This window comes from Myodes glareolus, chromosome 1 (genome assembly GCF_982192425.1).
Source record: "Myodes glareolus chromosome 1, mMyoGla1.1, whole genome shotgun sequence".
Taxonomy (NCBI): Eukaryota; Metazoa; Chordata; class Mammalia; order Rodentia; family Cricetidae; genus Myodes; species Myodes glareolus.
This window is the reverse complement of record NC_142026.1, coordinates 131,168,864-131,194,672: the sequence shown is the minus strand read 5'-3', so window position 1 is coordinate 131,194,672 and position 25,809 is coordinate 131,168,864. Positions and strand designations below refer to the sequence as shown.

The 25,809-nt window shown below is 45.8% G+C and overlaps 1 protein-coding gene across 4 annotated transcripts in view; it reads right to left on the bottom strand.

Annotated features, from left to right (window-relative positions):
- Positions 1–25,809, bottom strand: part of Tiam2 (TIAM Rac1 associated GEF 2) — a 227,253-nt gene that overhangs the window by 120,555 nt on the left and 80,889 nt on the right. For 3 of the 4 annotated variants that reach the window (XM_087912123.1, XM_048420109.3, XM_085687874.2), the window contains one exon: positions 12,218–12,314. The gene's annotated coding sequence lies outside the window, so the exon portion shown is untranslated. Of the gene's footprint in view, positions 1–2,410; positions 2,530–12,217; positions 12,315–25,809 lie in introns of those variants that run through there. The other variant, XM_048420120.3, reaches the window with a different exon arrangement.

Sequence of the window (25,809 nt, the reverse complement as noted above, 5' to 3'; positions counted from 1 at the left end):
AGCCAGGCTCCACTCAACACTTCGTCCACAACTTAGTCCCAGCCCCTGAAGGCTGAGTTTGAAGCCAGCCTAGTCTACATACCAAGTTCTAGGATAGCCAGGGCTACACAGAGAAACCATTGTCTCGAAAAACAAACAAAACAACAACAATAAAAAGACTTGGAAAGACTATAGAGAGAAAGTGAGGGGGAGGCATCAAGGAAGAAAGTAAAATAGATCCTTGGGATACGGTTAAATCTTCCCAACACTTGTTAGCCTGTTTTAAGAAGCACAGGGAAACTGGGGAGAGCACTTGCCTAGTATGCAAGAGACCCTGGATTCTAACCCCAGGAATACAAAATATAAAATTATACCCAGACAGAACTCTTGGGCTTCTATTCCTATAGGTCGCTAAGCAAGACTGAGTAATAATAATAATAATAAAAATCCAACCACTGCTATTAAAATCCCCTGTATTTTGCATCATCACTTTTATTTTCTTCCATATCAATGGCTTCCTTTGATCCTATCAATTCCATAAGTCCTTCCTCTCAGAAATACTTACTTTTTCTGGTTCTCACAAAGCAGCCACTTTCTTGGCCTGTCTCTAAGACACATCTAGCTTCCAAGGAGAAAATGCTATTTCTTTAAAAAGTAAAAAGAGGTGCAAAGTGACCTCGGCTCTCAGAATGTTCTATGAAAAGGAAATAATTTTCTAAGAAATCTAGCAATTGAGGTGCAGGATCACACTAAATCAATTTATTATCGTCTCATAGCTAAATTTCACAGATCAGGGAAACCTGCATAAGTTTGCGGAAGTACCTCGGGTACTTAAAGAGGAATTCTGGGTTAATTCATTCATTCATTCATTCATTCATTCATTCATTCTGTAGTTACGTCTCAAAGGAGTTGTGGCGATCTATACCACCTGTTTAGTAAGCGGGGCTTTACTCAACACAAACTTAGTCCAAGGAGATAGAATTGTCTGTTCTACTGATCGCGTGCAAGCAGGGCCATGTTGGGAGGGCAATCTCTCCCCAAGAACCCTAACCTCCGCTGCCTTTTCCCCTTAAGCATGGCCTGAGAAGACTTGTAAGCATCGCTGATGGTTTTATCTGAACGTATTCGCGACACTCGCTAAGCTGGAGCCGTGGACCTGAGTCACAGGGCTCTGCAGCTCTGGCATCTGCCTGTGAGCCTATGAAAATCTAAGCTGGTGCCAAGTGTCCAACTCAGCAGAAAAAGGGACCAAGAATCCCCACTCTGCACTGCTCCCCCTTCCCTGTCTGAGCAGCATTTCTGACATTAAAAGGAATCTACAACGAGACTAATTATTCTGTGGGTAGTAACTGACCTGAACGTCACCCCCACGCCTCCACCCTCCCAAAGACATTTCTGTGAAGGACAGGATGAACTGGGGGTGCCTGCCACACCCACGGGAAGACAGCCTTCCTACAGCTAAAAAGGAACTCTCACTGAATGACCCCACTCATATATAGTATCTTCATAGAGAAAGGCAAAAGACTGTTGAAATCCCTAACCCTGAGTTAAGGCCATAGTAAAAGGCTAAAGCATCCTAGGAAACACTCCGGCAGCCATACAGATGAACCCGAACTCCCCAGGTCTCCTATAAATATACTTCCAAGTTGTGACTTCAAAAGATCTTCCTATTTTTGTCTCTCCACCCACCAATTTTCTGAGAATTACATGCTGGGCCAAATGAATGGTAAGCAAAGTGAGAGGGACCCGGGCTAGGGTTTCTCTGTCCCCGCTGTCAGCACACGCCCTCAGCTGGGACAGCGTCTGCTCAGAGTTCAAGCCTTAATGAATGCCACCACTTGGATACCTCACTCTGCTACACTGAGGGCTTCCCACCCAGACTACAAATGGATTTTGTTTTCCCCAAAAGGTCAGGACAAGTCTAAGGACAAACAACACTGAGCAGCGAACAGCAAACTACAAGTTAGAAAATAAACCCTTACCCGGCTAAAAGCTGCGTTTGACACAAAAATGGGAAATGGCCAAAATATAATTGGAGGCACACTTCAGCTTCCCGCTACCCGCCCCCATCAACTGGGAAAGATACGTAACAGTCACATAATAGTTTTAACACAATCAAACTAAGAAATGGGCCCCTCAGACATCTTGGGGGAAACCAGCCCGTACAAATCGGCTTGGAGAATTTTCAATTCATAAAACATTCTACAGCAGCTGCCGTGCATCACCCGGAGCCGTCCGGGAGCATGTGTGCACTGCCCTTTCGGATAATAATTCCTTTCTGCTCGGGAATGTGCGCTGTCTGAGGATAAACTAGCGGGAGACAAAGGCGGCACTCAGGATGTGCTGCCAAGGAAAGTTTGCAGAAAAACCCACCTCCCAGGTGGACTGGCTCAACTCAGAAGGACAGAAATAAACATCTTTAGGACCCTACCTTGGTCAGAACTGTGGCTGTGGCCGGTTGTTCGCAGGAGCCTTCACCCAGCTAGGAGCCATGGTCTGTCTTCCTTCTACCCTGCTGAGCCAGGAAACGGTGTCTAACACTTCGACTGCTCAGCCGTTAGAAGCTAAAAACGGATCGTGTGCAACGCTGGATGTATTTCTGTCTGCTCGCTTGCTACACACCCTCATCATGTTCAATTTTTTCCATTGATGGAACAGTATGAGGCAGACTTAACCAGAAAGTGGTTTTTCCATGCGCTGCCTGGAGTGAATACCCAGGATGGCCTGCCACCACGCTTCGGAGACACCGGGCTGCCCATGACTAGGCTCTTGTTGGGCCGGCAATCCACCATGACCACCAGAGTTCCATAGGAGCCTGGCTGCGAGATGTGCAGAATAAAGCCCTACTCACTCCAGAGCCGCTCTGTGCTCTTTTTAAAAGTCCTGGAGCACTGAGAATACACACCTACAATCCTTGTGTTTGGGGAAGCAGTCAAAACCACAGATGGAATGCTATGGCCGTCAAACGGGGCCTCAAGAGCAGCCCTCAAGGCGATGTTGTGATTAGCAAAATATCAGACAGACCCTCATTCTGTGTGCCTTGTTAGAATCATGGTTTTGTTGTTTTTTTGTTTTTTTTTTTGTTTGTTTGTTTTCAAGTTAGCTCGGCAATAGCGTTTTACACTCAAAGTCCTTATAACCTAAACGTGGAGCTATTTTATCAAGACCATGCATTAAATTACTGTAAATCAAAGTTATACAGCAGAGGTAGAGGTTTTAAGCCTCACCATAACCTTTGATGAGAGATGCTAAACCTAAATATATACAATGTTTTCAGGTCATCTTTATATTAGATTTTTGTTGCTGTTGGCTAGGTGCTGAACAGAGGAGAATTACACTTCTGTGGTAGTGTTTAAATTTCTAGGGCTATATTTGACAGAAGGAACAAAAATCTTACATTTTTAAGGTACATGCATTCTAAGTATACAGACATACAACTCATCCTGAACATGTGGCGAGAGCTTTGTAAGGAAACATTCTCATTTTTAAAACGTGACTAGGAGCCGAGTGGTGGTGGTACACACCTTTAATCCTAGCACTCAAGAGGTAGAGGCAGGTGGATTTCTGTGAGTTCGAGAACAGCCTACTCTAGAAAGCAGTTCTAGGACACCCACAGCTAAACAGTGAAACTCTGTCTCAAACAAACAAAAAGTAGTAGGGCTGTGTTGAGATGGCTCAGTGACTTAAACTGTTTGCTGGCACATAGAAAACCCTAGAACCCATGTAAAATAAGCAGAGACAGTGGGGTACATCTGTAACCCCAGAACTGCTACAGTGAGGTGGGGGGGTGGATCTCTGGAAAGCTCGCAGGCCAACTAGACTGCAGTGCACAGCACCGACCTCAGCCTGGTAGGAGGTGGGAACTAATACCTGTCCATCATCCCCTGACCACACATGTGCTGTGTTATGTATGCACATCCAGGTAATTTTCAATAAGTAAGTGGAGCTAAATATGCAATAGGTAAGTTATTAAGGATCAGATTAGACTGTAGTCAGATAGACTTTTACTTCCTTACTTGGATTTTAAAACATACCATATTGACATGTATTCATTGACACATAAAAAAAAGCCACACTGAGAATAATATTTTACATAGCTTAACACATACTTGAGGGGATGCTTCCTAACCTCAGTTGGCAAATAAAAACATTGAATAAAGTCACCAGTGTAATATTTATAAAGCAAATAGAATTGCCACAAAAAATTAAACAAAACAGAGCCAAAAACTTTTAATACTGGTAGAGTGGGTTTAAACACAAAACAAAATCACCCAATTCAGCCTCCTTCCACTCCGTATTTTAAATTGATGCCTTAGCCCACAATGGTAATACATGTCCACAGCCCAGCATCTGGGAGGCAGAGGCTGAGGCGGAAAACAGTCAGGAGCTGAAAGTTAGGCTGGGTTACAGACTATCTTAAATATAAATAATAGGTACGTGACAGAAGCCATAATGAAGGCAAAAGGTGACAGAGCTGGTCAGTAGCAAGCACTGGAGCAAAGATACACACCCAAGTAACCACAGCCTCTGACTGAGTAAGAAGGTTGCCATAGCAGCCCAGTCACAGAACAGAAAACTTGGGAAGTCCCCAAATGTGTGTGTTTGGCCCGAGGTAAATACAGAAAGACTATAGCACCACTACCCTCACTGACCACTGGTTCTCTAAATCTAGCAGCATCATGGCTGTCACTTAAAAAAAAAATTGAGCAGGGCTGGGGAGATGGCAAAGGGCATGCATAGCAAGAGAACCTGATCCCCAATGCCCACATAAAAGAGCATGTCTGGAACCCAGTGCTTACATGGGGGGAGATGGAGGAGATAGGTTGAGTCAGAGAGTCCAGTGGCTAAACAGTCTAGTCAAAATGTTAAACTCCAGGTTTAGTATGAAATCTGTCTCAAAGTCAGCATCCGCCTTCCAGACAGGGACACACAGATCCATGCATCGCCTCCACCCACCACGTGCACACCTCATACATATGCCCCAAAACAAAATAAATAATACATACGCATAAACAAATAATCTGGAGCAGGGGAATAATCCTGACAAGGAGAAGACTCCTAAGTACAAACGGAAACATTCTACCAGAAGGAAGGCGGAGACACAGCAGCATCTGAGGGTGCATGCCTTCTCAGTACAATTGCCTGTCTGGAATCACATGGGCATCTATGTATTACTCGTGCCTCTAAATTAGAAGGTGATTCTGATCTTGTGGTACATGTTGTAAGTGGATCCCTTTCATGTCAGAATGATCCAGAAGACAAGTCACTGCTAACTATGACCAAACATTTCGAGTGGACTTGCAATGTCTGGTTGCATTTTATTGTTGAATTCACCCCACAACCTTTAGCTCTGAGCGTGTACACAGTCACCAGGGTCTCAAATGACGTAAGACAGATCTTCAACTTCTTTAGACATGGAAGCTTTGAAAAAATACTCTCAATTTAGGTCTCCATCCCTGAATTCCAAAACCCAGCAGATTTTCAAATCAGAAAGCCAGGCTTCATCTTTTCCCTGCTCCATTTCAAGATGGTGTAACAGGGCATATGTGTTAACAGGCATCTAAAATTAAACTCCTTGGCAAAGATCCCCAAGTAACACGTAAATTGCTACTCAGGAAGTTTTTACTTCAGAAGCACATAATGCAAAAGTATAGCTAAAAGCAAATATCATAGAAATGCTAACGGTTATAGACTTTAATTGGCAAGCTGATGGTTCTCACTATGTGGTTCTTTTGATCTTTTTTTGTATTCAGAAAAATTTTGCAAATTTTCTTAATAAAAGGTGGGAGTGAATGGCAAACGTGTTCACACATGTCAGCCCATGAAAAACACTGTTTCACTTAAATGCCCAGTGGAGACTAAACAAAACTTGTCGTCCTGATTGTAATCAAGAATATGAATATTCTACACTGTGGGAGCACACGTGCTCACAAAGGCATGCTCATGAGGGTTTCCGCCTCGATTGGAGAAGAGATGGAAGGGAGAAAATGATAAAATATAGTGTAGAAATTCCTATAGAATGAAATAAAGTCTGGTCATGGGAGAGAGGGTAGAGAGAATAAAAGGCCAGGCGACGGAGAGGACAGCCATGAAATAAGGTCATAGCACTCGTGAACCTGCAGAAGCTGCGGGTGCCAGCACTTGATGCTGGAGAATTGTCTGTAATCTGTCAATCATGTTTTAAATAAACGCTGATTGGCCAGGCAGGAAGTATAGGAGGGAAGACCAGACAGGAAGTAGAAATGATGCAAGGAGAACAGGAGAATTCTGGGAAGGAGGAAGTTGATTCCTCCCACCCCTGCCCAGATCACTGAAGCAGCAGGATGTGATCTGCCCCACTGAAAAAGGTACTGAGGCACATGACTAACATAGATCAGAATAATGGGTTAATATAAGCTACAAGAACTAATAAGTAGCCTGACCTAATAGGCCAATCAGTTTTATAACTTATAGAGATCTCTGTGTGATTTTTCTCTGGGACTAAACAGCTGGGTGGCCGGGCAGGACAGAAACCCCAACAAGCAGACCCCCTCATGTTACAAGCACCAGATCTACACAAGGCTGGGCCCAACGTTCAGTCATGGGTAAGAGAGAGGCTGATGGAAAACAGCCTGCGCAGGGGAGCTATTGACAATGGAGGGCTTCTGGGGGGAGGACGTCACTGTCTTCATTGGTGATCCCCATGCTCTAATGGACAGCTCCACGCCCATGTCCGTAGAGGTGGCCCCTGATTCAACTCAGTGGGCCACAGCGCAAAATATAAACAGACATGAAAGTTGAATCCAGATGAGGTAGGAAGAGGGGGGTGCGTGGGGATGAGGAGCCTGGCAGAGGGTGATCCTGGATGCCTCCCGCAGATATGGGCATCTCCTGTGCTATTACTCTGGATGAGCAATCCTTCAGGTCACACAGGCTGAACCAACACAAAACTATAGAAACATTGCAGCAAGAATATTTTCAAAAATGTTACCTGAGCTGGTGACTTTTCTCCCCAGCTGACCAAGAATTCCAAATCTAGCTAGTCTGGACCAAACTCAAAGGCTTCAAATCCGTACCAAAGGCTAGAGTGGAGATAGGTCCAGCGGCCTTCATGTCCAATGACTCGCCTCCCAGGGAAGATGCCGAAACCCCATACAAATACACAACAGACATATACAGTTTGCTTGTCACTCAGTTGTGGACCCAGGAAGCTACCTGGTCTCCCCGGGATCAAGGCTGTACAGTCTCCCCAGCCTGTCTTCCAACACTGCTGTGTGGCTTTCTACAAATGACTTAATTCCTCTAAGTCTGATTCCCCATCTGTAAAACAGGGATAACACCGCTTGCCTGCTGGAGTTATTATAAGGTTTAAGTAAAACACTAACATAAGTCATTTAACACAAAGACTGCCTGGGAATGTAAATTGGAAGCTGGAGAGCTGGTCCAGTGACTAAGAGCACTGGCTGCTCTTCCAGAGGACCTACACTTGATTCCCCACCTGCATGGTGGTTCACGGCAGTCTGTAACTCCAGCAATAGAAACCCTAACTGAGGCACCTTCATTAAGAAAAAGGCAACCTTGGGAAACTAAATGCAGGGCTATCCTATGATCCAGATGCACCACTCAAAAGGGACACACCCAAAGGACCTCAGGCACACTTGAGGGACATACCTAAGCATCCATGTTTACCGAAGCACTCACTCGTCCCACAGGCAAATTGTAATAGCAGCTTAGGAGCCCACCACAGATGAAAAAAAATAAAATATGGCACACATGTGCAATGGAGTTTTATTCAGCTTTAAGAATGAAATCGTAGCCAGGCAGTGGTGGTGCACACCTTAAATCCCAGAACTCAGGAAGCAGAGGCAGGAGGATCTCTGTGAGTTCGAGGCCAGCCTGATCTATAGAATGAGTCCCAGGCCAGGGACCAAAGTTACACAGAGAAACCGTGTCTCAAAAGAAAAAAAAAAAGAATGAAATTATGTCATTTGTAGGAATGTGGGCAGAACTAACAGTCACCATGTCAAATGTAATAAGTCAGAATTCAAAAAAAAAACATCACGTGCTTTCTTGTATGTGCTATCTAGACATTTTTTTAAAAAGGCATGAAAATAGAGAGGAGGCTATTTGTTATCTGTGAAGAGAAAAGGGGTTGCCAGGAGGGGAAGAGGTAAAAGAGGGCAAATACAGCCATGAAAATAGCATCAAGAAATCCATTATTTTGTAAGTGAACATATGCAAATAAGTAAATAAAACCACCCTACTTATGACCCCTGCTGATCAAACGAAACTGCCCAGAGATTCTCCCTGAAGTCCCTCAGCCATCCTTCCGAGCTGCTTCCGACTCAAGTGGATGCCTAAGCAAGCCTCTAGCTGCACCTTCAGCATCAGGACCACGTTGCAATGAAGAGCCACACTGCTGGCTGACCCCAGACAAGCTTCTTGCTCGCAGGACACTGTGATGACAGGGACCACTGCATAAGTCCCAAAAGTTGCTGCTGCATATCAAGTGAGATGTACAATTTTTAACTTTTAAAGCAAACTAGAAATGATATCAAATCTCTAATTCAAAGAAAATTCGAAATTGAATCTGTCACTCTAAAGCCAGTGTCAATCTAAATTACAAAACAGAACCTTTTTCCTGAGTGTTTAAAAGATATCAGATGTGCAAAAATGCCTCAAGGAGTTAATCATTATGGAGATTAGGTTTGTATCATGAATATTCAAAAGGTTCAGGCGTTATCTTGCATCATACAACAAGTAAGCCTCACTCATTTTTTTTTAAGCGTCTCGGTCTATGTGTGCATGCATGTGCGTTCACAAACCTCAGCACCCATGTGGAGATCAGAGGACAACTTGAGGAAGCTGGTTTCTTCTACAGCATGAGTCCTGGGGATTGAACTCAGGTATTTGGACTTGGGGACAGGCACCTTTACCCACTGAGCCGTCTCACTGGCCCAGACCTCATTAATTTAACAACTAGTTGCTTTTCCAAGAACAAACAAGTATTATATTACAAAAATTAAAATTTAAAACTAATTCTCCATAAGCTTTCCTTTCTAGGACTTTTTTTCCTGTAAGTTAATACATCCAAATTAAATTCACTTGACAATTCAAAATGAAAGAATGCATTAAGGCCTTTTTTTTTTCTTTTTGATGTGTGTATGCATTGTGCCTTTTTGTACACACACACGCATGTGGATGCCTTCAGAGGCCAGAAGAGGGCATCAGACCCCTTGGAGCTGGAGCTGTGAGCTGCTCAGTGTAGACACTGTGTACTCAACTCTGGTCCTCTGAAGGAGCAGCAAGAGTGCTCTTAACCGCTGAGCCATCTTTCAAGCCCCTACAACCTCCGTTTTGAAATTCAATGGACTGCTTTATAATAAGTAAATGGTGATATGCCTGTGCTAGCCATGCAGTGTGTATCTGTTCAAAAGTCATGCTACTAAAAGAGACTTACACATGAGGCTTAAGAAGAAATGAACTTGTTGGTAGGGACCAAAAAAAAAAAAAATCTTTTAGAAAAAACGTTCATGAAATCCTGGTCTATAAACAGTAGTCATGAATGCTGTTTGCAATATTTTTAAGGGTTGTCCTTGACACCTCAGAAAGTGGTTCTACCCTGCCTGGCTCTAAATGTAACTGAGGTGCCCTGTCCAGCCCCTCAGTCAATGCAGAGTGGATTTTTTAGGCTAAAGTATACAGTCTACAAAGCTCCTAATGAGTACAAGCCAGTCGGAGAATCGAAGTTAGAGAAGAAATGAACAGAGTAATCTACAAAGGCCAAGCTTCCTTTTAACTTGGAGACCTCCTCCATCGCCTGCACAGACGGGCTGCTCTCTTTTGTTAGGATGGATTGAGCAGAGGGTGCCTCTCAGCAGCCGAGATGCCTTCCAGTGCATTAAGCAATCATCATTCAGTCATTCTGAAGCCCCTACGAATTAGTGTGACTCCTCCTGCCGGTATCTGCTCACACCCCACTCCCCTCTTCCCAACCTGCCTCCCCACTGCTGAAGTCACCGACCACCAATGTCCTTGCCCCACACTGCATTCCCTCCTGGTCGACCTCAACACAGACACCAGGAGCATGCCTGCCTGTCAGATAAAACAAAGGAAACAGGCCCCAGGCTGATCTCCCTCGAGCTTGGGAGGTTCTGAGCAGATTCCTGAGAGTTTAGTCTATTTTGGGCTCCTGGCTAGGGCTGTGTCCAAGTGGAGTTGGGGGTCTGTTGAACAAGCTAGTCCCAGGGTCCACACATACTTGTAAATTATACACACTTTCCATCTCATCAAGCCATGAGATGCTAAGGAAAAGGAGGAAGCAAGCCAGCCGCACTCGGGGTTTTTAAGACCCAGCTGGTGTATTAAGTACCAATAATTGGGGGGAAAGGGGACAGATCTCAGTGAGTAAAGCATTGCCCACAGGCATGAGGACCAGAGTTCAGACTCCAGCGCCTACAGAAAAGCCAGGCAGGTGTAGCAGCCACCTGTAATCCTAACACACGGCAGGCAGAGATGGGATCCCTAGAGCAAACTGGCTAGCTAGACAAGGCCATTTTGTACACTCTAGACTCAAGGGAGAGACCTGGCCTCGATCTCTAAGATGGAGAGTGATCAGGGACGATTGTAGATGTCCACCTCTGGCCTGCACATACACACACACAACGTTTCCCTAGAGACTCCAGCCTGACATAGACCTTGCCACCAAGTATGGAAACCCTTTCCCACCAAAGTAGCATCCAGCAAATTGCACTTCAGGGAACGAGTTTATTGCTTACTTACAGAGCATAATGGAGGGATGGCTCACAGAAACATTGATGATCCCCCCAAAGCAGCAATACCACCAAAAGGTTGGCCCCAGCATGAATGATGACTTATCCAGAGCCACATAGATGGAGGCCCCTCACTTCAATTAGTCTCCCACAGGCGACAAATTCTAACATCTCCAGAGTCACATGAAATTAGGACATGATTACATACTAATGGCCAGGAGACGCCGGGCTAAGGGAATGACTCTCCCACCCCTAACTTCTAGGAGGGAAGGCCAACAGTCAGAAGGCCAGGCTCAGGGGGGTTAAGTCGTTGCAGCTGAGCTGAAGATGGTGGCTACTGTGTTCAGAGGACAGTGTTCTACAACACACTTCAATCCCTAGAGCTCATGTAAAAAAAACCTTCAGGTGTGGCACGAGTGTGTAAGCACGAGCGTGTAATCTCTGAGCTGGGGAGATAAAAACACATGGTCTCTTGGACTCATTGGCCAGTCAGCCTAGCCACATCAACAAACCAGAGCAGTGAGAAGACGGATGACGCCTGAGGTTGGCCCCGGCTTCTATACCACATGGAGACACATGGTCACATCATGTCATTCCAAACACACACACACACACACACGCCTGTTGTGCACCATGTACAAATGTAGGTAGGCTCGGGAATCAGACAGCAATGAACCAGATAGAACCTCCGGCTCCAATGACAACAAGAAGCTGACACACAATTACGTGAACAAATGAACAAGCAATGCAATTATCAGGAAGGGACCAGCATCCCACAGAAAATTAAATTACGGTGACAGAACTGGGGCAGTGCGATCATTTGATTGGTGGTTTCTGGACCGTCAGAGGTAGACCCACGAGCTGAGAGCCAGTTTTGTACAATGCAACCAACCAGGAAAAATAGGCAGTGGCTGGTGGGGTTTGTTTTGTGAGTGCAAAGCATCATGGTTGCAGACCCTCCAGGTTCCCACCAGCCTCGTCTCCAGATACCACCTGGAGTGCCAGCCTCCCCAGCAATACATCTACCAGGAAAGACCCGAGGATGGCACAGCCTAAACAATGCAACCTCACCTTGGCAGGTTCTTTATGTCCAGAGCTCGAGGCTCACCTAACCCTACAGTTCCAGCCAAAAACCGTCCTTCCTAGATGTTCTCCGATGGGAGGTTCTACTTACTGTGGAGTCTGAACACATGTCCATCATATCTGACATCCAAGATGTAGCTCGTGAGCTCCATCTCCTGCATCTAGAGCCCCAGAAAGGGCCTGGGCAGATTTCCATGCTGAGTGAATCATCTAGCCAAGCGCCTTAGTGATAATTGACTCAGACTGGAGCCCATGACTGCCAGATTGTCCAGACCAGCACTGAGGAATCCACTCCCCTCCCCCCATTCCCATACACCTCACAGCTACCCAGGAATGTGGTCATTCAGCAATGACACCAGACTGACAGACTCTCGCAGACATGAGACACAATGCCGCAAACTTACCCTTAAGAAGAAAAACGTGTGTAGACAACGCTGCGCATAGTCATCCATTCGTCCACAAGGAGCTGGCTGAAGAGGTATCTTTGTCAATCACTCGGCCCTGACAAAACACAACAAAGAGATGGGGGAGTGAGAAACCGTTGTTCACAATTTGAATTCTGTGGTTAAAAGTAAATGTTTCAGCATCATGCTACATCACAGACTTGGTAGGAAAAAAGAAAATCTATAGAGAAATGTGTGCAGGGTTAAATGATTAACTATAAAGAAAAGTAAGGGTCTTCTTCCACTCTAACTGGAAGGGGAGGTTTACTGATCCATCCCATAACTTTATATGGATGAATGGAAACCAGTAAGCATGGACAGGTGATAGGCAAGGCAGGAAGAGAAGCTGATGTGCAGGCAGAAGGAAGAGGGAAAGGGAGGGATAAGTGGATAGGAAGGTAGACAGTGCGAAGGGGAACCTAGGGTGACTGAGCTGCTAACTACTCCAGTAGCTGGACATGCAGTATAGGACACGGTCTGTGATCACACTGAGCTTCATTCGAACAGAGAGAAGCAGTCAAAACAAACAGAGGGCAAAGTTATGAAAATATCCTAGAGAGAGATGTGCTATGCAGACCAACGGGCCATCAGACAGCCAGGGGCAAGTGGCCAATGGTTCAGTGAGGCAAAAGTAGAGAGAAGATACCCCAGACCAGAGGGACTAGCCAAGATTCTAGTGAGGCCAGCACGTCTCCAAGAGTTATCAAGGGTAGCAAAGTGGAACCCACATGCAAGGGAAGAGAGTCAGAGGATGAGGGATTTGTTCTTAGCAAACAGGCAGTCTGGAGGTCTTCTCAGATTACAGGGAATGAAACCTATGCTTGGCATGCTCACCAGAGATGTCCTCATGGCCCATTAATCATCATGCCAGAAAACACCCCCAACCCACACCCGCCATGAAAGCGATTGCAGAGATTATGAGGAGAGAAGGGTGGGCTTGCCATTTTTTGTCCATTTACGTTTTGTTTAATGCTGGGTTCTGGCTTTATTTCTGAGGATGGGCTCATGCTCCTACCTTGCATCCTGAGTATTGGGAGACGTGTCTTAGTTTAAGTCCTGACAGAAGCTCCGATACTCACAGGAGACACAGATAAGACTGTCCCCTACAGAAACTCTCAGAACCACGGCATTTCAGATCACAGAGGTTTTCAGATTTTGGAGTAGCTGTATAGATGTCATCAAATTTCCTGAGTGCTAATGATAATAACTCCAAAGTTTCAGATTCCAGGTTTGTAGACTTAAGGGCCCAACATGAACCACATTAGGTGCTAAGGATGTTGTGTAAAATCTCAGTCCTTGGCCTCGGAGAGCACTGCCTATGGAGTCAGATTCTGCCGTGCGATCCCAGTGGCTGTAAACCACCTAGCTTTATAGCATGGGTCTATACTGCAAACAGACTGAACCTCCAGCTTTCTCAACTATAAGATGGAGAGATGATATTCATTACTCTAAGCACTGAATATGATGAAGAATGGCAAGTACTTGATTGGGCGTTTAGAACAAGTGAAGTGTTCAGAGCAGGAACAAGGCAGGACGGATCTTCTGTTGTAAAGTCACATTGGCAGATACTAGATTCTCACCAGGGCACATTCTATAGGGACACAGATGGTAGGGTGTGATCAGGATAATGGTTTCAACTTAGGATCAGAATAGAAGAGCTGGTATGGCCCTCTAAAACCAGCCTACACTGAGTACCAGTGGTTCATCTCTGTATTCCTAACACTGGAAGACTGAGGCAGGAGGACTCCTATGAGTTCAAATCCAGCCTGCTTACAAAATGAGATCCTGTCTCAGAAACAAACAAAAAACAAGCAAATAAACCTGTGAACCAGCAGGTAAACAGACTTGCTGACAAGCCCTATGACCTGAGTTACATCCCCAGGACCCACAGTGGAAAACCAGAAAGGAATCCCATAGGTTGTCTGTTCTATGATGTCTCTGTGCACCCACATATACAGATAATAAACAAATGTGTACAAACATTTTGTCTGTTTTAGATAGCCCTGACTGGCCTGGAGCATGCTATGTAGACCAGGCTATCCTGGAACTCACAGAGATCCTCCTGTCTCTGCTCCCACGTGCTGGGATTAAAGGTGTGTGCCATCATGCCCAGCTTATTCAAACTTGAAACCCCCTTTACTCTACAGATGATAATATAAAATCACGAGAGATAGCTGAAGTTGTTGAAAAGGACATACGTGGCTTAAAGGAAGATTTTAGACATCTGGTCAATTAGCCAAGGTTGCCTGAAATATAGAATAAATCTCATAGTGACAAAATAAGGCAATTCATTTTGATATCAACTCAGGTAGATCAAAAGTATTATGAACTAGTACAGACAGAGAATTGAACTGAGCTTCCTTGGAAAGCATATGAACAGAACACACTGACGATCCTCAAAAGCCAAGAATTATCCTATTTCATAGATGGTTTGACAGACATCTATTTTACTAGCCAAAACACTGTGAAATACATGATCCGACACATTCGGCATTTTCTAGTGATAATGACGTTGTGTCTCAGCATGTGTTAATGCTGTGTGCCTTCATATGAACACAACAGATTTTTATTCCACGTGTTTTTATACATACTCTGTGTTCCCTAGAAAAATACCTCCCTGGAGAACTCCTGATTACCCCTCAACACCCAGCTTAAGTAACCACGCCCCTCTTCCACGAAGCCTTCCCCACTTACCCACCTCCTCTCCCAAGTCTTAGAGCCTTATTGCCCTGTCAATCCACCTCACCACTTTCACGTGCTCAACAGCTTGAGATTATTTTTTCCCTTGCCTGTTTCCTACTAATTGGACTTTTTTTGGTGAACACTATTCTGTTGCAGTTTCATTATGGGCACACTCCCATATCTCTTTACAGTTTGGTTTTGTGTCATGGTCCACGGACTTTAATCAGAGATGTCTATGTGATCCTGAGTTTGGAACTAACCATCAGAGTCAAGTGGGCTTACAGGGGTGATACAACAGAATTCCAGACTTCCTCCTCCCCGCATCTGTCAGCTGTAGACACATCAACAGTATGAGGCAGAGCCCCACGGGTCACCCTCACCATCGGGCACTCATTAGACTGGCCCAACTTCTGTTGACGCAGAGCCAGCATGGAGATCTGCTGTGAGTTCACAATTTCTGTGTTCACAGCGTGCTTAGAAGATAGTACTTTCTCCATTTTCCAGTTCTGATGTTCCTCCCGACCCACGGTCTGTGATGTTCTCTGATCCTCAAGTGAGTGGCATGAATGTCTAGACTTCTACATTTTTAGTTTTGTGTGTTTGGTTTATATTTAAGGCAGCGTCTCACATACCCCAGGCTGGCCCTGAACTCACTATGCAGCTAAGACCAGCTTTGAGTGTCTAGTTCTTCCCACCTCCACCTCTCACCCGATGGCACTCAATAGCTGAGAAAGGGGACACTGTGGGCAAGCTAGTTATCAAGACTAGCTAATCTGTGGGAGACCAGGTCTCAGGAAATAAAGTGGAGACTAACTGAGGAAGACAGAGATCATAACCTCTGGCCTCCACACATGCACATATGTGCATTCATACATACACACATGCACACATGTGCATCCATACAGGCACACATGCACATATGTGCATCCATACATACCATACACACATGCACATATGTGCATCCATACATACACACGTGCACATGCAACACACATATACTAAACAAATAAACGTCACACGAGTCACATTAGGAAACCAAGACAAATGCCTCTGTTTATCCAGCGTTCACCACCAGGTGATCAGGTGTGAGACCCAAAACGCTCAGCTCAAATATCAATAGTGATCAGTGAGAAAATTCTGAGGAGGACAAAGACATGGTCGCAACCCAACTGCCCTTAAAGTATGCTCTTCCCACCCTACCCCAGCTAAGTAGAAAGTTCTTTTTTTCCTGGTCAGACTGAAGTCAGGGACTCATGAAGGTGGTCAGGGCACTCACAGACAAGCTTTGCTCTCTCAAGGGCACATCATCTTCAAATTAGACCCCCTGGGCCAAGCAACTCCTTTACGGATAATGGGCTTTGGAGCTCCTGGGTCTGTCTTAGCCCATTATCAGCTCAGTAGCTTATCAGCTCAAGGGACTCTGTGTTGGGAGTCAGTCAATGCAGCTGAAGGGAAATTCTCCAGACCTGAAAGTGAGCAATGAGGCTCTGGTCTCCATTAAGCCGGTCATGTGACTCGGGGCTGTTGTATCTGCCTGAGCCACTCCAGGATCACCACTCACAGGGAGCTGACTTATCAAGTCAGTCTTGTGAGCCTTTAGAGGCTCAAGAGACAATGAATAAGCCACCGTGTCCCAGTATTAGGTAAGACTACATTATGGAAGATGCATGCCTTCTGTGACCATCTTCCTCTCCCTCCCCCACCATCATCCGTGTACGGCTTCTGCACAGAAGAGAGGAGCAATCAGATCCCAAGCTCCACAAAGGAAAACCAAACACAGAATCACCCACTGAACTGTAAAATGTTGGAAAGGCTGCCGTTCATGACAAAGTGATGACTCACTTCAATGAAAATAACAAGCTTCAGTCTAATCTCCTGTCTATATACATATTGACTGATTCCTGCAAACCAAGAAAGAAATCAAGAGCCAGAGGCAGAATAAAGGTACATCCACTTGGTCCACTGTGTTTCCTGGGCTATGGCCCTATCAACCAATTTAGCTTCCATTTGGGGTAAGCCAGTCTCCCCTGGGACTCCCACAAGGGTTCGTGTATCCAGTGACAAAATCCAAGGATGCAAAAGTTAGCCCTTTACAGCATCAGTAGCTACACACAAGGCATTTGTTGGCTGAGCTAAATTTAATTCAAGAAGTATGTGCTGAATAACTGTTCTATTCAAGGCACCTTGCTACGTGTTGAAATGATGCTGACTTGTTCACAGTATTACAGTCTGTAAACAAGCAAGCATCAATCACACCGACCATCACCACAGTTACAGCCTAAGATGAGAAGCTGATGACCTTTGTCTTTAAGAAGACTCCAGCATGAGAAGGAGACAGAGCTGCCTTCAACCTCCAGATATAACCCACAATGCAACACTACCAGGTCATAAACATCAGGAAGTTCGTGCCTGGCTTTCTAGGGGTGTATGCCTCCAAGTCCTGGGTCTTCATACCTGGCAGCACAGCTGATTTCCTTGATCCCTGCTTTGCTACGCAGCATTGTGTTTTCTATCACATAGCGAAGGGTCTTCCACGAATCCTGCCTATCTCATCCCTTGTTAGGATGAAGTAAGTTGATTCTGCACTGATGTCAAAAGTTTGGCTTCTAGACATAGACCAATACCCAATAATACCCAACAACATAGGCTCAGCGGATGGTAGTTCTAAGTTTCTCCGCTAGAGAACTGCAAAGGGACAATTTCTAGTCACCTCCAAACAGACAGTGGCACCAATGCTCTGGCCATCACAGTTTTAGGGGCAGCTTCTGTCACATACAACACACGCCATATTTCACAGCAGTATGCCAGGCCTACGAGGGAAAGACGTAGAAGAAAACCACCTTGAGATGGCGCCCAGCCCAGAGCCAGAAGACAGCCATGCTAGGCAGAGCAGTAGGTGTCTGCCTATTCCTTCCTTTGTCTTCCTCTCTCTCACCCTAGCCACACCCGGCAGCATCCTACCCATCCCATCCCTAGCATTTGTTCAGAGAGCGGAGAAGAAAGGAGAAGGGAGGGATAAGCCTCATGAGCAAATAAAACAGGAGACGCGGCTGAAGGCGAGTGGGCTTGAAAATGTAGCAGGCCGCTCCATGACCTGTCTTTCTGCAGCCCTCACCACGTGGCACATTCTCTTACCTAGGTTAGCCCCACCGACAAAAGCCTCTGAGTATAATGGGCTGATAATACCGGTTGTGACTGCTGAGGGAAGTACACAGAGAGCGTGACACATTCAGTCTTTCTAAAAACAGTAGATATATGTGTGTGTACATATATATGTATGTACATATATGTGTATGTGTGCATGTATGTATGTGTGCATGCGTAAAATCATTTCTTTACTTCATTTTAATTTAATTTTTTTGGACAACTCTCATGTATCCAAAACTAGCCTTGAACTCTTGATCCTCCTCTGCCTTCACACTCCTTCCCCCCACATGCTAGGATTGCAGGTGTACAGTGCGTATCTTCCTTACCTGTCTCAGACTGAAGAGCTCTTCAAACGTGAGGCACAGGATGAAAGAAATGGACATGCGAGGAACTGGAACAACTATCAAACTAGAATAACTATATAAAAGGCAGTTTAAGCAAGAGAACAAAATACCACAGAACCTGCAATTGCCAGTTGAATTGTCAGCAATTCAAGATTTTTTTTTAAACCAAAAGTAGGGAAGAAGAAAAGAAAAAAAAATGAGAGGGCCTCTTGACTCTAAACTGAGATGGGGGTAGAAGGTATGTAAACATGTCTGGGGAGATGGCTCAGAATGTGCTGGAATTGGCAGCAGAGTTCTAGCCTTCTCTACAGAGCCATGTGATGCAGCCCTCAGCAAACCCAGCAAAATCACATCTCAGGGACCAACAAGCCCCAGAGCAAGACAGACTGGGACACCTGCCTGTGAGGTAGGTCCCAGGAACTAGTGGCTCTGGGGTGGGAGGGGGGTCTTGCTTTATCTCTGAGCTTAGGTGGTTGAGTCTGGTCAGATGTGTTCTCGACAGGATGACTTTTAATTCTTGTTTGTCTTTTGTTTTGAGACAGGGTCCCACTACAACAAACTGAGTGACCTCAGAGCTGCCTGCCTCTGCCTCCCAGGTGCTGGAATTAAAGGTGCCATCCAAATAGTTTTATCTCACCCAAGACTACGCATAACTTCTGCAGAGCTGAACAATACCAAAAAGAAACCCCTGGTTCTGTGTTTAGCATCACCTCAGGTCCTTTTATGCTGCTGTCACCCTTAATCACCACTGTTAAACTGGTTGGATTTGGAATCAGCGAGAAGACACACTGCTGAGAAAATTTCCAGGGAGGTTTAAGTGAGAAAGCAAAGCCCCCACTGAAAGTAGGAGGCACCTGCCTGTGGAATGGAGATCACAACTGAATTTACAAAAGAAGAAGAAGAAGAAGAGGAGGAGGAGGAGGAGGAGGAGGAGGGGAGGGGAGGGGAGGGGAGGGGAGGGGAGGGGAGGGGAAGGGAAGGGAAGGGAAGGGAAGGGAAGGGAAGGGAAGGGAAGGGAAGGGAAGGGAAGGGAAGGGAAGGGAAGGGAAGGGAAGGGAAGGGAAGGGAAGGGAAGGGAAGGGAAGGGAAGGGAAGGGAAGGGAAGGGAAGGGAAGGGAAGGGAAGGGAAGGGAAGGGAAGGGAAGGGAAGGGAAGGGAAGGGAAGGGAAGGGAAGGGAAGGGAAGGGAAGGGAAGGGAGGAAGGAAGGAAGCAAGCAAAGGAAGCCTGCTGAGTACCAGCACCCATCCCCCTCAGCAGCCTCAGATTCACACTATTGTGACTTCCTGCATCCTCTCCACCAGGAGCCAAAATAAACCTCTTTCCTTGAGTTACTTTTGTAAGTGTCTTGGCACAGCAAACAATCAAAGTAACTCATCTCCTTGTGAGACACAAGGGAGAGAGGGAGTGAAGGCAAAAGCAGTGTAGGGAGGGCAAGAGCAGTGTAGGGAAGGGCGAATTGCCACTAGGTCTCTAGCAGCTCGGGATTAGTGTAGCAATGGGTGAGTCGCTGATGGTGCTGGTCACTGCTAGGAATGGGTGGATCACTGATGATGCTGGTCACTGCTAGGTCCCTAGCTGCTCGGGATTCCAGCCGACGATGGAAAGATTAACTTTGCATGCATCAAAGGGTTGACCGCAATTGGCCCGTGTAGACAATGGAAATATTTTACTCTCCTAAACTTTTCAAAGTGGTTACATTTCCTTCCTGGAGACGGCACAGCTGATGAGTCAAAGAACAAATGAATATGTTATAACTGACCAGCGCCCTCACTATGGACCTCGAGGAAACAATGATTTCATAGTCATGAGCTGAACTGAGAAAGTAAATGCTGCAGCCCTCCCCTGGGGAAACACGGAATTCCAGAGGAGAAGGCTCGTTCCCAAACTGCATCTGCCAGTACCATTGCCTCTACTGACCTGACACAGGTTCATCCCAAGGCAATAACTGTGGGTCAGAACATGAATCCTTCTTGACAATGCTATTTTGAAAAGATTTATTTTATTTGTGTATATGTCTTAGTGTGTGCTTTGTATTTGTGTATGTGTCTTCGTCTGTGCTTTGTATGTGCGTGGGTTGTGTATGCCTGTATACCCATACAGAAGCCACAAACAAGTGCTGGATCCCTCTAAGTTGATGTTACAGGCATTCACAGGATGCCTTTCTTGTTACTTAGTGTCAAGACCTAAACTCCAGCCTTTGAAAGCAGTCACTGCACTCTCTCTTCAGCCATCAAATGTTACTTCTATTGCAACACAATATACACTACTTTAATTTCACTGTGACTTAGGCAATGCCACCCTTGAGCACACCATGTTACTTTTAAAACTTTTATCCAAAGCTAAATACTTAGGAAAACCAAAACCTGTGTTTATACGCTTGTCAGCAAAATATATTGTGTTTCTAAAAAGAAATAATCTGAAAGTTGTACACTGAATTCTCTCTTAAATGCCTTTCATAAATATTTTCATTTCCTCTCATTAACAAAGAATTTGAGTAAGATAAAGTGGTACCAGCTTACTGAGAAGGTTCTGGTAATACGGGGGCCAATACTACAGAATCTGAGATAAAGTTTACATGATGCTAACAAGCCCCAAACTGACGACCGCAAGGCAGATAATGGTGTCTTTCCAGAAGGTGAGAGAAACACTTGACAGAAGGCAGCTTGGGTCTCAAGTCATCAATTACCTCTGTAGAAAGGGGCACTCGCAGCAGCGTCTAGCGACGTGTGCCTGTTGCTGTCTCTTCTACTGTCGGAAACAAATCAAAATGTACCAGGAGGTGAGTGGATACCAGAACCTATCTGACAAGCAGAAAGCTAGGGTTAAGCCAGACACTGTGAGTGTACCTCACATGGGAACAGCCGAGGACAGCAAGGGACAGCATCTCTCACTACAGGTTTAGATCATAGGAGAGAAAAGGCAACTGAAGGAATTGATCAATTATACATAGATGTGGGGTCAATACCTGGGGTGGAAGCCAGATACTGCTGGGAAAAGGACGCCAGAAGTCCCTGGCTTAAAAAAAAAAAATCAAATTCCACTAAATCCATGATATCCACTAAGTCTATCTGAAACAGAGCCCGTAGCAGCAATCACCACTGAGACGGTCATGTTCAGCTAAGGGGAGAAATGGCTTGGACCCGTTTAAAAGAAGAAAACAAAGCATGGACGAAAGGTAAAGTGAAGCCTCTGCTTCTGTAAGGAGATCTGCCGGGGGTTAGGAGAACATGTGGGATCCATTTCCCAGGACAAAAGACAGATGCCGTGCTCACTGGTGAGAGCAGGCTGAGGGAAGAAAGATGGCTGAGAATGATGCCCGCCGGAGGTTCATAGGAGGCTCGTCCTGGGCCAGGGAGCATGTCCTCTGGAGAGAGTCTGGAGTGGAGTAGAGGACAGGACTCGGCTAGGTCGGGAGACATCTTAGAACCTCCTGAGGTTAGCTGAGGAGAAACACACAGAACCATTACTACTTGGGAGAGGAAAGTCACTGAACAGGGTACCAGCATGTTCTGGGAGCTAACAGAACTTCCGGCTGACCCTCAGACCTGATTCACAATAAGATAGGGGAATACTGATCATCTAGCATAAAACATTGGTTTAAAAATTGGGAAGAAAAAGTTATTACCTTTCACACAGTCAAGGAGATATGAAACGGGGACCTTCCTATTGGTGTCTTGTTTTCAGGATTTTGTTCCTTTTCTGGCCAACCAATCCATCTTCACTGTTCTTGGTACATTACAAACTCTGCACCAAATGATTGACAGTCACTCCTCCTAAGCAACTTGTATTACTTCAAACAATGGTAGCATGGGAATTTCCTTTAATTCTCATGACTTCAGCATGACATCACCAACACACTTCCCCCATAGGCAAGTCTTTCATCGCTTGATTTCTCATGAATAGCTAAAACCTCAACCAGGAAAGAACTGCAAACAGTGAGGGGCTGGAGAAAGGAGAGTGATATGCATGCTGGTGGGGTTTTTTTTTCTCTCCCATGAGCTACATCCCAGGGATGCAGCTGAGAAGAATAATTTAAACTAGACCCTCAGGTCCCTGGATGAAAGCCCCACCCCCTCTTGCCCCTCATCCATCCTCCCATCCCTGTGATTCGGGTCCTACCCTGTTTACAGGTGATCCTAGATGTAGCAAAGGCTCTGAATTGGGTTCTTTGATTTTGCAGGAAGTAAAGCACACCCATACAACTGCTGGGTTCTGCACTTCTGCTGCCGTACACAATAAATTCCATGGACTCTTGAAAGCCTTATGACAAGTCAGGCTTTGTGCTCTGTTCCTGCCTGAGCGTAGATTAGCATCAGTGCTCTGGGCCCTGGCGGGTTAGGCTAGTTCCTGTGCTCAGCAAGGAAAGCTTATTAGCTGGGTTTTCCACTTGTGACATTCTCCGCTTCTGATGAAGTTACGGGGCTGGAACTCCATGGTAAGTTGAGGGCCGTCTTCAGTATTAACAGCTCTCCCGGGCTCTACTCAAACATCTAGATGGCTGCAAGCTTCACTTCAGTCATGCCCCCCTCAGGCATGTCCGCTCAGCTCCTGCCAAACTGTGTTCCTTAGGAAAACCCTCTCCCTTTCGATACTAATCCTAGACTCCTTAAACTGCTGAATGATATTTCATTTTATTTGATGTGTGTTTGGCCTGTATGTATGTGTACTGTGTATGTCCAGCGCCTGTGGAGGCCAGAACAGGCCATTCGATCCCCTGCAGGCAGGTGGAGTTACAGAGGGCTGTGAACCACCATGTGGGTGCTAGGAACCAAACCCAGGTCCCCTGGGACAGTAGTCAGCACAGCACCCTTAGCCACTGCGTCATCTCTCCAGCCTGCAGTCGTGGACTATTTCATACTAAATCTTGTGTCAAATTCTGTTCTCACCTCATTCAAAATTCCAGTTATTTCCCAGTGGCACGAGACATGGAAAGCGTAGGGGAGGATGACTCCATGCCCTGAGAGAAAGTCAACCAAAAGGGCAAGATAAAGGCTGTCCTGGAGCTCTTCATACAGTTTGAGTTCCACAGCAATGGCAGGCAGGGGCTGCTTCAGCATCATAGCTGTCCCCCCACAGCTACATCAGAACTTGACTGGTTACAGAAAGCCATGGTAGCGGGCATGGATACAAAATATCCTGCACTGATGACACCGAGGATCTTTTCAACTTTGTCCAACTTGAACATTTAGTCCAACCCATTAGCACCCCACTCTACACAGCCACCTCCCTCTGTGACCCAGGGAGACAGCACCACACTTCCAAGCTCCTACCCCCCAGCCCTACACCCTATTCTGACACCGTACAAACCATGACTGCCCCCATCTTTGAGTTCTCCAAGGCAGTGGCATCTCTGCCTCTGTGGAAAACCATACACATTCAAATAGCTTTGAAGACAGAATGCCAGTCACATTTTAATAACCAAAAGCCTCTTGGTCCCTTAAGAAGAACTTGAACAAACAAGGAAAAGCCCATTGATGATAACACTTTGGGAAAAGCTTTCCATCAGTTTAATGAAATGAGATGAATAGTCCAGTCCCATCAGGCCTGCTGACACAGGTCTCTCCTCTCAGCTTCTCAGAAGGAGGGATTTTAAATCCAAAGCCAGCCTGGGCTACAAGGTGAAGTTTAAGGTCAGACTGGGCCAGCTCTACACCTTCTGGAGAAGTCTTGAGCCAATCTGAAACAAGAGCCAGGCTTCACTAAAAATAATCAATTCCTTAGAACACCCTTCAACCTGTAAACTTTAAGTACAGATATTCCATAACATCAGAGTGTAAGTGGTACGCAAAATTCAGCTGGTCTAGTTCCTAGTCAAAATAAGTGTGTGTGTGTGTGTGTGTGTGTGTGTGTGTGCATACACATGTACATGTGCATATGTGTAGAGACAGAAATCAGCCTTGGACATCATGCCTCAGAATCCACCCACCTTGACTGATTGGCTTTGAGGCAGGCTCTTTCATTGGCCTGGAGTTACCAAGGAGTAAGGCTGGCTAGGCAACAAGCCCCAGGCAGAAGGGGCCACCAGTACCCCAGTGCCTGCCATACAGAACGGCATCATCGATGAACCACAGCAGGAGCACCTTGGTCCTGGTGCTGAGAGCTAAGAAGCCACTTTGGGGATAGCACTCTCACCTGTCTTCACCCAGATGCTCTCGGTTCCCACCTCCTGCTCAAAGGGATTCTGCGGGGGATTTACTGATGCCCGAGAGCCCTTTCATCTCTGTGGATGAAAGGGGCTAATGAAGGTTTGTAGGCAAACACTCCCACTCTGCCCGATGGGAAGGTTCCCAGCTCCTCTGAGGGTGTCTTCTGCAGGGAACAAAATGGGCTGTTTGAAGTGGAAATCACTGTAGACTTTTAATTAGGGGAAAGTAGGGGAGCTGGCTATTAGGCAGAGACCAGACGTCCTGCAATCCTGATTTTTCCTCTGCTGCCTTGGTGGACATGACCTTGAGGCTTATTTCCTGTGGTGTAAATCTAGGTTCCGTGCACAAAGCCACCATGTGATGCAGGGCTCATGTGAGGGGAGATCAAAGAGAAGCGGGAAGCACGTGTGTGACATTGGACGGGTGTGGAGGGGCTCGAGGCCATCTGGAGAAGTATTTGGCCAACTCACAAGAAGAAACAGGCAGATCTACAAACAGGCAATGCTTTAGGAAACTCTCAACCTGTAGCACCTGGCACAAATTCTAGGCATAATACCAGCACATAAGCGATACACAAAAATAAGCTGATATGGTCCCTAGTCACACAATTATTTGTGTATGTGCATGTTTGTGTATGTGTGCAGTGTGGATAGAGGACAGAGTCATCTGTCCCCCCAACACTAGGAGGCAAGCACGTATCACCATCGACCTTTTTACATGGGTTCCAGGGCATCAAACTCAAGTCCTCACACTTATACGGCAAGCATCTCCCCAGCTATAAGTGTGGCTGACATAGCATTGTAGTCTGACATTTTCATCTGGCACCAATGTAAAACTGAGACAAACTCTATCCCATGTCTTGATGTAGGATTCCCCGCTGTGTGCTGTGATTACCACTGATGAATAAAGAAACTGTTTAGGGTCTATAGCAGGGCAAAACAGAGACAGGTGGAGAAAACTAAACTGAATGCTGGGAGAAAAAGGTGGAGTAAATGAGAAGCCATGGAGCTGGCAGAGGAAAAGATGAGCCGCCAGTTGGAACCTTGTTGGTAGGCCACAGCCACGTGGTGATACACAGATTAATAGAAATGGGTTAATTAAGATATACGAGCTAGCCAATAAGAAGCTAGAGCTAATAGGCCAAGCAGTGATTTAAATAATATAGTTTCTATGTGATTATTTTGGGAGTCTGGGCAGCCAGGGAACAAACAAGTAGCCTCCAACAACATCTCA